Source organism: Thunnus maccoyii, chromosome 22 (genome assembly GCF_910596095.1).
Source record: "Thunnus maccoyii chromosome 22, fThuMac1.1, whole genome shotgun sequence".
NCBI classification, from domain to species: Eukaryota; Metazoa; Chordata; class Actinopteri; order Scombriformes; family Scombridae; genus Thunnus; species Thunnus maccoyii.
Window position 1 is genome coordinate 22724701 of NC_056554.1, and position 13772 is coordinate 22738472.

Sequence of the window (13772 nt, forward strand, 5' to 3'; positions counted from 1 at the left end):
CAGATTGTCAAGACCATAGACTGTATATACATTTATATACAGTCTATGGTCAAGGCCATGAAAAGTCACGTCTGTTGTTTCCCCAACTGCTGGAAAAGTGAAAGGGTTAGCTCCAAAGTTAGCAACAATGGGTTAGCCTAACCTGCGACGTTAAACAGAGAACTAGAGAACGGAGAAATGTGCGGCTGCTAATCACCCCTAACCAACCCCCCCACCAGACCAAACCACTCAACCTAAAGGAAACACTGTACTTGTTTAAAATAACAATAACTCTGCAAATAATCACAAATAAACTTTATAATTATAAAAAATATTCTTTGTTGGCCAGAATTTATCCAGTCTATTTTAAAAGGAGCTGAACTACATTCTCTGGAAGCTTGTTCCATGCATTTACAACACAAAGTGTGACTCGGCAAACTGGGATTATAGTAACTTTTGTACAATATAACCGTGGCATATGGTTATGGGAATCACTGGTTGCTATAGCAACATTCATAGAGCTGGACTGCGAAGCTAATATGGCCGCCAGTGAAAGTGTACACACACACAAAAAAGTCACCACAAACCTGTTTGAGAAATAATACACTGACAAATATTTACACTACAAATGAATTTGACCTCTCAAGGGAGGACACACACACACACACACACACACAACACACACACACACAACACACAAAGATATCACAGCATTCAAATCTTTTACTAATCAAACATCTGCTTACACACACTCAAACACACATACACACTCAAACACACCTATATGAGGCTGATGATGATGACTAACGCTCTGCCACCCGCAGTGACTCATGCTGTGTGACAAGTTATTATTACATGACAGCTGATTAATGAAACAAAGATTATCTGGAACAACCAGAGGTTTTCCAACTTTCTTGACATGTATCTCATGGAAGATGAAAGCTTTTAAGGCAATTGTGAAAAAAGTAAATCATTAGATTATTAATAGTGAAGCATCAGTGTTAGAGCAGCATGTTACTGTTGTAGCTGCTGGAGGTGGAGCTAGTTTCAACTACTTTATATACAGTTAGCTAGTTTAGTCCAGTGGTTCCCAACCTAGGGGTCGGGCCCCTCCAAAGGGTCAGCAGATAAATCTGAGGGGTCGTGAGATGATTAATGGGAGAGGAAAGAAGAAAAAACAAAGTTCTGATACACAAATCTGTTTTCAGTTTTTGGACTTTTTCTCTAATCTTTGATTTTTGCTGAAATATTGGATCATTTGAACATTTATTGAAATGAAAGCATGTGAGAAGTTTAGAGGGAAAAATCACTATTTGGTGGAGCTGTTAACAACTCATAGACATGTGAAATGTGACCCCGACTACACACTGCTTTTTGTAAGACGTCAAAAGCCAAAAAGGTTGGAAACCACTGGTTTCATCTTTAACAATGTGTTGTATTTTAAAAGCTTGTTATATTATCCATTGTGTCAAATCTTCATCTGAAAAGTAACTAAAGCTGTCAAATAAATGTAGTGGAGTAGAAAGTGCAATATTTCCCTCTGAAATATAGTGGAGTGGAAGTATAAAGTAGCATCACATGGAAACACTCAAGTAAAGTACAAGTATCTCAAAACTGTATTTAAGTACAGTACTTGAGTAAATGAACTTGTAAAAGTTGTGTAGCCTTGAGCTAAAGGTAAGGCAGAGCTGGTTTATGAGGACACAAAATAGTGTGCGTGATCAAAAACAGCACTTAATTAACCTCCTAAAATGAACTTTGGTTGATATAAAGACATGTTTGTTTGCACACTGATATTCCAGAGCTTTTAGTAAAATATAAAACTTATAAATTCATAATCACTATTAGGAGAATGACAAAGATATCTTACAAGTCGGAAAAATTGTGTTCCTTCACCACCATGAACACACACACTGTAGTTTATTTTGACTCAATCCCACACACATCATCCTGCTGCCAGAAAGAGCAAAAATGCTGAAAATAGTGCCCAACAGATGAACAATTTACTCTTGTTTGAGTAACAAATTTTTAAAAACTATAGTACCTAGCTGTTTTAGGAAATTACTGAGCCTTTTTTAAAAATGAAACTACATATTTGTGACCAGTATTAAAAGATCAACGTCATCAGGCACCAACTGACAACCAACCAAACAGCTAAACATCCCTTCGGGGCAGGGTAGGGATGGGTAGGGAAACTTCTGCCACCTGCAGAAGTTTCCAAATGACTCAGCAGTCGGCAGGTGTGTCTCGGACACAGAGGAAGGTGAGCGGGGTGAGGAGGCTGATGAAGGACTTTATGCAGACAAAACCACTTTTACAAGTCCACATATACCAGAGAAGTCACCTCAATATAAAATTATCACACCGATGTCCTGCAAGAGAGGGATTAAGTTGACTCAGAGGTGGGTCCCTGTATACCTTACCTGTAGAAAAGATGCTAATACAGAAACAAAAGCCACCACTGCTGACAGCACCATTAATGCTGTTAATGCTTTTTCCAAAATGCTGCAGCTATCAATTTTAGAGTTTCTCCAGTGACTCGGCGGAAAATCTCTGGCATTTTAATGTGACATTAAGGAAAGTTTTGGATCCAACATGGTGAGACGGGACAAAATAAGTGCTAGTTTGCTGGACGAGCGAGACACCCAGACCCTCGTCTCTAATCCCCGGTGGTTGACACTGAGGTTGAGTTCAGATAGTTTCCAGCCAGAGACGAACGTCAGCACAGATCCTCCATCGCTGTGGCTGTTTTCCACCCACGCAGTTTGAGTTTCTGCAGGTGGTTTCTATATCTGTTCTGCCATGATTATTAAAAGAAAATAAAAAAATAAAATCCTTTACAGTAGGAAAGAGCTTACAGACGGAAAGTCTTAAAGAGGACATATTATGCACATTTCCAGGTCTATATTTATATTGTGGGTCTCTGGGGCTTAAAAACCTCCTTATTTATCTTATACTGGCTCTTTATGCAGCCCCTCAGTTCAGCTTCTTTCTGAAACAGGCTGTTTCAGCTCCTTCTCTTTAAGGCCCCCCATCCTGATCAGGAGGAAGTAGAGGTAACTTTGCAAACGAAGTGTCAAGAGCAGGTTGAAGCCCTGGCTTTTGACTTGCAGGCAGTTTTTCATATTTTTTACACATACGTTCACCTCAAGTTTTGGGACTTTGACCATGTTTAACATCTGACTTAACAGTATAAAAACAATCACAAAAAGCATAATATGTCCCCTTTAAAACAGCTAATTGAATGGCCTCACTTACAGCCAGCAGATAAAGAAAAGGAAGATACAACTGTGAGCAGTTATTACTAGAACATCATTTACACCTTGTGAGCACAGAAACGTCTGATTAGCAACCTGACAGTATCGTAATGAAGCTGTTGCTGGAGCTCCGAGGGCTAAATTAGACAGAGAAGAAACTGCTCCAAACAGCAACACATGAGTCACAGCAGGGTTTAAAGCCTTTCCCCCCCTTTTCTTATAATTTCTTTAGGTTTACAAGCTGGCTGGTTGCTGCTCAGCATTCTGACAGATTATCTCCTGCACTTTCTCCAGCAGTGACAGATCTCCTAACGCCTCAGTTTGAGGATTACAGCAGCGGGTCAGCAGACCACACTGCCAAGACTGAATATCCAGAAACTGAAAACAGCATACATGTCCAGAAACTACCCTGACATCATGTAGCAATGATTAAAAAAGTATCCAGAAAAGACACAGGAACTATTCCAGAAATGAAGCACAAGTTCTACAAAAATGTAGCCCAGACATAATTCAGAACATCTCCAGAAAATATGCAAGAAACCACCCAAAAGAAATCACGGGCACAACCTTGAAACTACTTTAAATTTTGCAGAAACTACCCACTCTTACTTCACAAGAGGAAACAGGTGCAGTTCTCTAGAGCTGCAACTGATGATTATTTTCATTATCGATTAATCTATTAAATATTCTCTCAATTCATCGATTTGTTCTTTGATCCATAAATGTTAGAAAATGGTAAAAAATGTTTTCTAAAGCCCAAGGTGACGTCCTCAAATGTCATGTTTTGTCCCGTCCAACAACCCACAGATATTCAGTTTACTGTCACAGAAGACTGAAGAAACCAGAAAAAATTCACATTTGAGAAGCTGGAACCAGAGAATATACTTTTTTTTCTTTAAAAATGACTCAAAATGATCAATCAGTTATTAAAATAGTTGGCAACTGTTCGATTAATCAACTAATCATTGCAACTATAAACTTCTCCTGCACTGAAATCCAGTCTGGTGTTCTGCCTTTAAAAAGAAAGCAGTGTCTATGTTCTCCAGAGCAAAGTCACAGTTGACGGTGAACTTTTGGCATTTTTGCTGAAGAAATGACTGAAACAATTCTTCGATTATCAAAATGCTGATTAATTTTCTGATGATCAACTAATAGATCAATTTTTTCATGTCTAAAACAATTACTGAAGAAACAGTGAAAGAAACTATCTCAGAGTGTATCCACAAATTCTTCAGAAACTATCCAGACCCACAGATGCTGGGTACAACAGATTAGACGCACACACACTTTCAGTCACCGTGGAAACCACAGTAAAACTCCCCGAGGAGGAGAAGGCCTCTGTCTTATTTACCAGACAAACAACAGTAAACACATGTGTGTGTGTGTTGTTGATGTGATGGAGGAGAAACCAAGGACCCCCCACATTGATGTGGCTCAGAAAAGCTGCTTTTTAAACAACATTAGCATTAAAAAACATCAGTTTTGGCCGAGTTTTTGGCTCTGTTGTACCAAAAAAAAAGTGTTAAAAAAGTAGAAAAATCCTCTTTAAATCTCTTTCACGGCTCTACTGAGCGACTGACGGGTCCTTTCTTCACCAAAGGAAGCGAGAGAGATTAAGGTTTACAGCTGTGTTTTACAGTCAGGCAAAGCAAATGGCTGGCTGCGCATCGCTCGACTCTGGGGTTACCATGGTGACGGAGACAGACAGTTCCCCAACAGCGACCTGTATCTAAAATGTCATCATCACTCGAGCTCCAGGCGGGTCAGGGGGGGTCGGGGAAGAACACTCAACCCGCTGAGGGAGCACCACGGCCTGGCCACGGTCTGCAGGGAGGCCTGGAGGGAGAACCAGCAGGAGACACAACCACACACACCTGTTTGACACACACTATCCAGGAATAAAAGAGATATAGCTCTATATCTTCCATTATTCCAGTAGAAAGCAGTCAAACAAGGCTTTCTCATAAGATTTTGTGACATTAGCATGAAGTCCAAAAGTCAAGATGAATTGTTGTTTGACAGGAATAATGTGCAGCAGGAAGTGAATTAGCATGTTTCATGTTTTGATGCTTGTTTAGTCAATCATAAACTTCCTTCCCAGTGGAAAACTGTCTGGAAAATGAATCCAGAACCTCTGATTTCAACTTTTCATGATGCGTATTTGGTGTCAAAATAGGGTTTCTAGTCATGTCTCCTGTTATGAATCTGTCCCTCCTCAGTTTTCATACAAATAGCTATTTGATCTATTTATTAAGTCTACCTTGGTCTCCCTCTACGACCTGCACAATGATTCAATAAATATTAGAGTTAACGTTATTGTTCAATCTTTAGTCTCTATACTCAGTTTTTTATTCTATTCTATGTTATATTTTACCTACATTCTAAGCTATCTATGTAATTCATCTTAAAAGTGAGAAAGATTGAGTTCAATTCTGTTGAAATGATAGAAAAGACTTTCAGTACAGGTTCATAATTAACCAGTTCATCACCAAAAAAAGTTTGTTTAAAGTATTGATTTATTAAGCTGCAGGATGGTTCATGGATTCTTGTCCAGGTTTCTTAATTAGAGAGCATGTAAAGCAACTTTACTAGCAGATACAGTATAAATCCTGGATGTCAGATTTTTCACATGATGCACTTATATCTGCTATAAAACTTGACAATTTATGAAAATAAGTGCAGCTTTGTGGATTTCAAGTTTGCTGAATTCATTAGATCATGATGTTGAGCTATTGAAGTTGTTAGTGTGGATTAAACTGATTTTTGAATGGAGTCTTGTGTTAGAGATGCAGCAGTTTGAACAGAAGGTTGCAGGTAATTCCTCAGCAGCTGAATTTCCCAGCTGAAGTGCCTTTGAGCAACACACACCCTTGATAGAAGCATCAAGTTCAAGTCTATAAAATTAAAGTTTTCATTACATTAAGCTCAACATAAAATTGTGACTGTTTACAGCAGTTTAGTTTAGTTTCTCACGTTGGTGGTTTGAGTTATAATCTGTGTTGACTTGTGTCATGTGCAGTGAACGTTGCGACGCCCCGAGGCCTGAAAACCTGCTGAATACTAATATCTAATCGTCTCTGCAAATATACAGCAGTTTGTGTTTTAAATACTTCTGCTGCACTTATAAGCAAATGGAAAAGAGCTTATATACAGTTGACCCACAGAGCTCAGAGGAATACAATGCAGATTAGTAGACTGATAGAAAATGAATTGATTAAAATATGAATAACCTAACTGTAACATTTGCAGCTTTTCTGTTCATTATAAACTGAATATGGTGTTTTTGTTGGTTTTGTTGGCTGCTGATTAGAAATAATAAAGTTTATTTGGGTTTTGGCAATTTCACTGGAGAGACATGATAGATGAGAAACTAAACTTATCGTATTATTGTGGCTCCACAGTGGAAAAATATCATTAATCATCACAAAAACTTCAATTCCAACAGGGGATCTCTGTTGCATTTCATACCCCCCCTCGTTCTCTCCATATTTCCCTTCCAACCTAATTGCTGTTTTCTTCTGGAGAGTGGGTTGTTCTCTCCACTGAAATCTGTCTAATAAAGCCAAATAGGACAAAAAAAAAATCTTTAAAAAAAACAGACATTAGGAGGAGTCAGTGAGGAGCTCCATAAGCACACTATCAGGATGTTATTGGAGTTAAAAAGATTAAAAAATTAACAGAAACATATACTGCAACTATTTTGATCAGTTAATTTAGGGCTGCAACTAACAAATATTTACATTATACACAGAGTATTTGCTTGATTCATTAATTTGTCAGAAAACTGTCAAAAATGCCTGATATAACTTCTTAGAACCCATGGTGACGTCTTCAAATGTCCAGTTTTGTCTGATCAATAGTCCAAAATCCAAAGATATTCAGTTTATTATCATTTATGACACAGAAAAGCTTCAAAACACCACATTTGAGAAGCTGCAACTAGTAAATGTTTGACATTCTTCCTTCAAAATGACTAAAATGATCATTTTCTGCCAATTGGTTAATGGAAAAGGTGTTGCAGCTCTAAATTAATTGTTAATTTTTAAGGAAATATGCCTATCTCAGCTTCTCAAATGTGCGGATTTGTTCATTTTCTTTGACATACAGGACGGTAAAGTATATATATTTGTGTTTTGGACTGTTGGTCGGACTAAACAAGCTATTCGAATACATTGATTTGGGCTCTGGGAGATTAAAATGGGCATTTTTCACTATTTCCTGACATTTTATTGAAGCTGTACTGAGCACCACATACTGAAGATAACATATTGGAATATTATACAGTTAGCACATAAGATGACGCCACTGCCCTTCTATAAATAGCAACTGGGCACCACTATACAGTATATCACTATCAGTATATCATTCAGTCATATGAATATACTGATTACAACAATAATACATAAAAAGTGCCTGAAATAGTGAGAATATTATAGAAATATTAATGAAGATGAAGTGCCACAAAGTCAGAAAAAACTCAGCGTGGACAAAGTGCAAATGACTATGAACATAATAGAGATAAACACCAAAAAAACATCCAGAGCAACAAAGACAAATTTCATGTCTTTCAATGGTCGTTGGGCTGCAAAGAAACTCACTACAGGAATATTATGGGACATAAACGGTAGCAAAGAGTGATACACCAGGAAACTAAGCATCACAAAGCCATATAATAAAAACATTAATTATTAAGTAGAGTTTACCAGCAACACACGTGTTCTGAGACCAATAAAAACTCACATTGAGGAAATAGAGACGTTATTAACCGTAATTTAAAAGAATACACACCTTAAAGTCAGTATGATCTTACTACATTGCCGATATATTGTAGAGGTTGAACGCCACAATATAAACCACTATCATAGGACTGTTTTAGAGGATGGTTGTAGGCTTTTTGTAAGATAATGCTGGAATGTGGATGCAGTCTGGTTGCTGTGTTAATGAGCCTGTTAGCCTGCAGAGTAAATTCACTGCGCTTCATCTGATCAACACCGAAGTGAACAGACTGTCACAGAGAAACCAACAGGAGTCAAAGATACACAAGTGTGAGCTGATTTTTCCATCAAAACTTACCGGAGAAAAGGTCTCCGGCGGCGGGGACGATCCTCCGCAGAACTCCCGTTTAAAAAATGAGCAAAATTTACGGCAAAACAAGATTTACTGATCCAGTTTGACTCCGGTGGGCATCCAAAGGGCAGCGCGCGCTGTGCAGCAGACCGACACACTGACACTGTGTGTGCGTGAGGTGCGGGAGAGAGAGTGAGTGAGAGAGAGAGAGAGAGAGAGAGAGAGAGAGAGAGAGAGAGAGAGAGAGAGAGAGAGAGAGAGAGAGGTGGGAACCCCAGCCATCCAGCGCATGCGTGATCACTCAGGTGGAACGGGGAAGCGTTTTTCTCTCGTACACGCCCACCTGCGCACAAGTCACTCATCAGATTGGAGAAAGAATAGCTTCGTTAGTGCTTTAGATGTCCTAAATTAAATACATGTGGTAATTAACCAACTCGGAATATCCTTGTTGAGAATAATATTCCCTCAGTGCAAATGTTCAGCTCTTCTATTTATGGTGACCTGAAATGGAAAAGGCATGAAGAATATCAGACAAATATTATATTAACAATAAAATGAAACAGGTCTAATTCAAAATTTTTCATTGAATATATCCTGTTAGGTTCACTGTTTCCCAACTTTGGGGTCGGGACCCCAACAAATACAGGAAAAAAACAAACAAACAAACATATTATGGACTCACAAAATTGTGATCTTTTGTCAAGGTTTCTTCTATTTTTTGCTTTATTTCTTCGAAAGCTGCAAGATTAATCGATTAGTCAATCAATGGAAGATTAAACAGCAACTATTTTAATAATTGAATAATTATTTTAGTCATTTTTTAAGCAAAAATGGAAAAAAGTAGCTGTTTTCAGCTTCTCAAATGTGATGAGAAACTGAGAACCACTGCTATAAAGGTTTAAACTGAATGTTTACTATTATTGTGATTTCTTTGGTCTAAACAAAGACACACATTTTCACTTATTTTCCATTGTATGTATTCCAAAATATGTTGGATTGATATGCACAACTTTCTATCTAGAAAAACTGGTCACATGTTCACACTTTATAATAGTGACATTTTAAGTATCTTTTGAAAATAACTCAATGAACAAGAATGTTAATTTTTTAAATTGAACTATTTATAATTTTTGGCAGATAACATATACATAAAATGAAATGGACCAATAAAAAAATGAACTTTACCTTATTTCTAATGGATATTGAGCTCTATTACAACTCTCTTGTCAAGTTGCAATATAAAAAAGCAACAAAGACCCAAACAATATTTAAAACATAGAATCATTGACTAATGTTACTTGATTATTACTTGATCATTATTTATTTATTGCTTTTTCTTCCTCCTCTGTGTTATTTTGTTTTTATTGAATGTAAAAAGCTTCTTGGACAATCCCTTTACCAAATGTTTTTTTTTTAAACTTTATTTTATTCTTCATAATTGTTTATATGTTAGTTTTTTGAGTTTGACTGTTGTAAATAAGGTTGAGGGAACACAGACGCAGAGTTAGTGAATTTTACATTAAAGACTTCACTTGTTCAAAAAATAACTGACATCCAGTTGTGTGTTTGTGTGTGTGTATGTGTGTGTGTGTGTGTGTGTGCAGTCCAGATAAGCTCCTTCAGCCGCCCCGCCTTTGGCAACATCCAATCAGGGCTTCCTCCTCACACACAAACACATACACGGTTATCATGTATCAGCAGTTTCCCTCCTTTTTTAAAAAAAAAATATGATCAATAAACAAATAAATATCAATAATAAAAGGTCACAATAACACAAATGATTCAGAAAGACACCGAACAATACTTGAACAAACGTCAACAGCCATGCAGTGAGACTGTATTTAGTGACTGTGTTGCTTTAAATGCTGACGTCATCAAACTAACATGCTGATGTTTAGCAGGTGTAATTTTTGTGTTCTCCATCTTAGTTTAGCATGTTAACATTATGGACTGGATGACATGTTGACTGTTATGTTACAAGTGTTCAGAGATGAAGTTCAGTTGAAGTTATTTTCAAGTCAAGTCAATTCAGTTTTATTTATATAACACCAAATCACAACAGAAATTATCTCAGGGCACTTTTTACATAGATTAGGTCTAGATTGTACTCTTTAATTTACAGAGACCCAACATTCCTCCATGAGCAGCACTTGATGACAGGAAAAACTCTCCTTTAATGGGAAGAAACCTCAAACCTCAAGCAGAAGGGGCGGCCATTTGCTTTCAGGGTTACAATTTGTCAGCTTAGATGCTGTGAAGCCGTCAGTCACTCAGACTAACAGTGATTGATTTGTGTCAGATAATATGCCTGTGATTTGCATAAAAAGTGAATGTTTGATGTTTTTCCTGCTTAGGGGAGCAAGAGTGAGCCAGAGTCTAAGTGAAAGGCTCACAGCTAACAGCACAGATAACAGGTTTTGATTTTTGGTGATAGCCTGTTGACCGTAAATTGTCAGTGAAAGTAGGTGCAGTCTCTTTGTCTTCCTGCTGAGGCTACATAACTAAACACAAAGTACAGCTGTCGTTAGTTATCCTGAGGGGAACATGAATATGTGAACCAAATTTCACAGTTGTTGAGACATTAAGGGGATCACCAAAGTCATCAGGATTCATCCTCTGGGAACCATGGACGTTTGTACAAAATGTAATCGCAACCCATCCAATAGTTGTGTTATTTTAGTCCAGACAAAAGTGGACTGACCGACATCCCTGCGCTGCTAGCATGTATAAAAGCAAAGATTAAAAAAGCGTAACTGTGTGTAGCATAACATTTTTTGCTTTCCTCTTTTCATGGTAATCATCTGACAACCCTTAAATTTTATCTTTTGACTCCAGATTGAGAACCACAACTGTGAACTACTGTAGTCCTGTCAGCTTTTTCCATGACCTCTGACCTTCAATACAGTTCAAAACTTCACTGAGTTTCAGTCCAACAATGAACCTTTTTTTTTTTAAAAGTTGAGAGGTTCGAAAGAGAGAGAGTCTTTGTTGAGTAACTTATTGCCAGCAGTGGGAGAAGTACTCAGATCCAGTAAAAGTATCAATATCACAATGTAAAAATACTTCATTACAAATAAAAATCCTGCATTTAAAATCCTACTTAAGTAAAGGTATAGAAGTATTACCAGTTAAGTACTAAAGTGAAAGTACTCAGTCTGTGACTGTTATATAAATAAATTTACCTAAGACAAACATTTCAATTCAACTAAGTACATACTGATAAGTCAGTGTGTAAGCAGCATTTTATTGCTGTAGCTGCTCGAGGTGGAGCTAGTTTGAACTGCTTTGTAAGATAAATCTGACGGGTTGTCAGATGATAGGTTGGGTAGGAAAGTTCTGCCACGTAAATTTGGGTTATTTTTTCAGAACCTTTCTTTCATATTTGCATTTTTGTGAAATATTGGAGAGTTTTACCTCATTCTCTCTGTAGTGGAGCTGCAAACAACTCATAGATATCTGAAACATGAAAAGGAGACACAAATACACACTGATTTTTTGTAAGATGTCAAAAGTCAAAAAGTTTGGGAAGGTAAGGCATTCTAAAATATTTGGTCCCCATTCTTAGACTATATTGGTGCTGGACTGGCAAACATGGTGTTCAAGGGTATGGTGGACCATAGATAGGAAACCCCACAATGTACTAATGGACAACTGATTTCCTATGGGATTGTACAGATTACAATATGCAATTAACAACGCTGTACTGTACAAGAATGCAAGACTTGGATGTTGTCTCTGATGGGGGTGACCCCCCCTTTACCTATCTATATTATTTTATTTTAAGATTTATTGGTTGTTCTGGATGTGTGACATGGCCTCCCCCTTCCCCCTGTTTTTATTACTGTTTAATATGTTGGTTTATCTGTGAATTTGTTTACACTGGTCTGTGTATTTGTTTGTGTCAAAGTGTTTCTGATGCTGTACTTTATGTAGGGAAGTGCAAAACTAACCCTTTGTTTCTTTCAGGCTTCCCCCTTGATACTGTTTGGCTCGTTGGCCTGTTTTGTAGTTGTTTGTATATCAGAACGCTCAATAAAGACATTGACCAAAAAAAAAAAAAAATAAAAGTAGTAAGGCTGTAAAATAATTGTAGTGGAGTATTGTATAGTATCAAGTAGCATAAAATGAAAATATTCAAGGGAAGTACAAGTACCTTAAAATTGTACTTAAGCACAGTACCTGAGTAAATGTACTTAGTTACAGTACTTAGAGCTTGTTGCTCTCTGTTCTGCTGTTGAAATGTTTGTGAAAATGAGCCTGGATGAAGGAAGAAACAGTCACACAGACAAACAGTGGACTCAGGTTTGTGTGTTGATGTTGCCTGGTGAATAATTGCCTCTATTTAAAGCAGTCAGAGCAACAGAACCACAAACAGACCAGAGATTCATTGTAAAATCACTCCACTAATCCCCCACACTTAGACAGAAACACACACATACTGCATACTAATCCTAACTGTGTTGTGAGTCTTTGTGTTCACATTTCTTGATGTTTTATATTTTTTTTACATCCTGGTTCAGCCAGTTTTTCATAAACATGACAGAGAGGAGAGTTTTACAGATGCAGGGATTTTTGTTGCAGTATCATGTTACTCTTAAAGGATGTTGTCATCTATTAGATGCCCTGTAATTGAGAAAAAGTATATCTTTCATCTCAAAACTTTCTGCTTTCTAATCAAAATCTATACTGATATTAGGCGATAAGACAAGACGATTAACCTCAAATGGTGAACTAAGAAAATCATGCACTTTTACTATTTTTAAAAAAATAATTTACAAACAGAAATGTATTTTTTAAAATTTGAGAATAAAGTGCTTGACCTGAACAACAAAGAAGAAAATTAAACACATCTGAATAAACTCAAATGTTCCGGCACACATTTTTACAATGAACACAATCTTATTTTCAAAGAAAAATGTAAATATTTGCTATATTTTACCAGCAATAATTGCAGCATTTTTTATTGTTATAAAGATCCGGTTATGATTTATTTTATGGGTCTCTGCTTTCCTGGAAAGAGCTATATAACGTGGTGGTAATAACAGATAAAGTTATTTGAATTTAGTTAGTTGTGTTGAATTTATAAGCACAACCAATCATTCCAAGTCCAATCAAAGACTCATTCATTATTGATTTATTATTGAAAACTTTGTTTCATACATTTATAATTGTATTCTTGTCTGTAAACAAAAATGACATTGTTGCATCTTCAGATGACTTGAAGACTGTAGTTTACTCCAGCAACTTGTTTACATTTAATTAAATGCAAGTATAACAATATAACACTTTCTCAATCTCACCCACATTTAGCACCAAATTACACAGTTCTTTCCAGGAAACGTCCTCAGAAATGATCACAAAAATCACCTTAACAACCTCATTTCTTTTTCTTTTAAATGTTTCTTCTTAACATTAAAACATGGCTCAAATATTTTCAGATTACTGCCAATAAGACTCTTGTTGGAGTGA

The 13772-nt window shown here is 36.9% G+C and overlaps 1 protein-coding gene across 1 annotated transcript in view; it reads right to left on the minus strand.

Annotated features, from left to right (window-relative positions):
* The window catches only part of LOC121889571 (FH2 domain-containing protein 1-like), a 32905-nt gene extending 24424 nt beyond the window's left edge, over positions 1–8481 (minus strand). Inside the window, exon 1 of the mRNA XM_042401615.1 lies at positions 8310–8481. The gene's annotated coding sequence lies outside the window, so the exon portion shown is untranslated. The remainder of the gene's footprint in view (positions 1–8309) is intronic.
* Positions 8482–13772: the final 5291 nt, after the last annotated feature.